This window comes from Gavialis gangeticus, unplaced genomic scaffold (assembly GCF_001723915.1).
Source record: "Gavialis gangeticus isolate Ggan-Ray unplaced genomic scaffold, GavGan_comp1, whole genome shotgun sequence".
Classification (NCBI taxonomy): Eukaryota; Metazoa; Chordata; order Crocodylia; family Gavialidae; genus Gavialis; species Gavialis gangeticus.
In genome coordinates this window covers 10,944,094-10,947,243 of record NW_017729004.1, presented here as the reverse complement: position 1 = coordinate 10,947,243, position 3,150 = coordinate 10,944,094, and positions in this window count along the sequence as shown.

Genomic DNA, 3,150 nt, shown 5'->3' with positions numbered 1-3,150 from the left:
CACGAGGAAGGCAGAGCTTCCCTGAGGACCAGCTGCTGCCCTGAGATGAGCTGCTGTCCCTGGGATAGGGAGCGATCCTGCCACGTTTCCAAGACCCTGAACCCACCAGTTGTGTGTGTCTATCCCCACCCCGAAGCCCCTAGGAAATGTTAAAGGATAACTGAATGCTCCACTTGGCAGGGGAGGCAGTGTGTGTGGAGAGGAGTTGGGGGTAGGATCACCGATGCGGCTGATGCAGAGTTGTACGCACACCCCCAAAATGCCACCGTGCATACCAAATTAACCATTTAATACCTGTCCCAGCACACTGCCTAGGGAACGCTGTTGTAATGGGATGTGTGCCTTTCTCAGACACCAGGAGTCCTGTGCTCTCCAGCCTATTTATGCCTCCTAGTGCACTCAGTTGGCTTGATTCTTCTTTCATGGATGCTGGTCTCAATCAGGAGCTTCACTACCTCCCCCTGCATTTTACATCAGTGATATAAAATGAAGACGATCAGCACCCAGGGCAGTGAGTTATTCACTGTGGTCATATGCTGTCATACATTGTTATTCACACGGGCAGTGTTTATCTGTTTAATACCCTTTGCCAAAAACAATGCTTCAATAGAGCACATGATATCCTGGCAATTGCATTGTAGTGCAAGCTGTTTTGCCCAGTTGCTTTGTTAAGGAGGTGGACAGAGTTAAAACTGTGGCCTCAAATGCTGACCTGATTCCTCCTCCCCTTCAGTATGTGAACTGGAATGATACATGCAGGGTAGTTTTAAAGCTGGGTCTGTCCAGATCAAGCAGGAGCAGGGACTTGGTAGAGGAAATGATGTGGAAGCAGCTATTGCAATCTCTGGGGTAAATGCCACATACCAGGCCTGACTTTTTTTTTTTTTCTTTTTCTCCATACTGTGGCTTCCTCTTGCATGTGTGATGGTGTACATGTGCTCTTCCACCAGTTTCCACTACATGCGTGGCTAAATTTGCACATACAAAACCTGCTTGTCCGGTATTGATCACAAGGGAGAATTAAGCAGTTGTTGCTTTTAAAGATGCTTTAACTTGTTTATGGCCTGCAATCGTGGGTTAAATCTTGAACCTTTCTGTGTTTAGATGCCTGGTAGAGATGATATTCAGCTGTCGGCACAGGACTGGTGAAAGGCCTGTGCACCAAAGAAATTCCCCTTAAATTCTGTTTAGGACCTAGGCAGGACTTAACACTTCTACTGTGCACTTAGGCATATTTTACTTCATGAAGAAAGCAGGCAAGAGCAACAAAACTAGCACAGCTGGGGTAGCCTCAGCCCAATGCACCGAGTGTTTAAAAAAATAGAGTCTAAATTTAACGTATTTGCTTGTAATTACAAAGAGGAACTGAAATCAATTTTGTCTGTGCAATTCTCCCTCCTCCCTCTCCCAGTGTTGTGCCTTGAAGTGAAGAGACCCATGTGCCAAAGTGGAAGAGCCCAAACTGTTTTCTTTGCTGGGAAATGCACAAAGTAAAAAAGTAAAATCAGTAAACACGAAAGCAGTTTTAGATCTGGAGAAGTCGTATGGGCAGATTACTTCTCTATGGGGAATGGAGGGGATAAAAAGAATACAACTTCATAGATATGTACTAGTGCTCTCTACAACTGACTGAAAATCCAGAATTGACTTCAATGTGCATTGGCTCAGAGCTGTCATTTTCTACTAAATTTTATGGGGTGGTTCAGGGGAAAAAGAAATAGTTCTCATTCTCTAGGATGTTTGGTAGAACTTTGCCTTAAGGGAATAGCTGCATGTATTGTCAGTAACCTTGTAACAATGCTTTTTAATATTAATCTGATAGTTTCCCCCTTAAACCAGCACAGTTAAGGTTTTTAAGTCCTTAGTCACTCTCAAATGAATTGAGAACAGAGTCCTGTTCCCGGCCACGCCATCTGGACTTGATCCTACATGCCACAGTTGGGCTCTTGGGAAATCTTGACTCCGGGCAATGAAATACGAAATAGAGGCTGATGGCTCAGGCAGGGCTTAAGCATGCTGTGGTGCACTAGGCTGTTTGCAAACACTGTCTACGGTGCTCCCTTCCTCCCTCAAATGAAAAGTCAGGACAGGGACCCAGTCGAGTTTGTAAGGGCACTTTGCAACCTGCCCTATGGCAGCAAGGACCAAGCTGTGCCTTAAGGTCACAGTTCTGGCTGCCCCAGGGGGGAGTGAGCTGCGCCAGGCCTTTCACTGGGCACATGGCTTCCCTCTCCGCCGGCTTAACAGCATGGTAGGATGTAGTGTCATTGCCAGCCTAAGTGTTGGGGAGAGATGTGTTGGCTGCTCACCAGCTAGCTGTCCCCTCTGCATTGTGGTCCAGGATGCTTGTAGCCCATGTAGGACAGTATGGGGGCACCACCTACATCTAGGTTCACCTGCACTGGGGACTAGCTCAGCTCGTGACTAAGCCTTACAAGAACAAACCTGCGTGCACTTGGAGAAGGGGGGAGAGCGCTGCCTTAGCTGTGCTCTCCAAAGGGCTATAAGGAACTCTTCCCAAGTGGCTTTGTGTTGGCAGAGCACCCTGCCACCCTGTCCCCCACCCCAGCTGATGCTTCAGCACTGCAGCCTGGCATCCTGCTGTGCCAACAGGCCGAGTCCTTGGGATGAGCTGGGAGCTCTACAGGACCAAAGGCAGCAGGCACTGGTGGGCTCCATCCTCACAGGCCTTGTGCAAACAGAGCTTCCAGTGACTTGGGTAGGAGAAAGGCAGGGATAGACAACACAGACCCTTGTGACTGTGCCCTCCTAGTTAATGCTCCCTGCTAACAGATGCGGAGAAGGCTTTGAGCCCAAATGCAGCTAAACCGCATAGGACAATGCCCAATAGGGGAGAACTCGGCTCCCACAAAGCAGGGCAGCACAAAGCCAACGTCACACCCAGCTCCATACGGTGGTGCAGAGTCCAGTACAGGGGTGAACTTCACCTTCCAGGTCCCCTCCTGACACGTGCACAGCTGGGCACTGGGATCTCCTCCTGCCTTTCTCTGGTCTTCTCCGTGTGTGTGTGTGTGTGTGCGTGTATGTGTGTGATCTCCTCCTGCCTTTCTCTGGTCTTGTGTGTGTGTGTGTGTGTGTGTGTGTGTGTGTGTGTGTGTGTGTGTGTGTGTGTGTGTGTGTGTGTGTGTG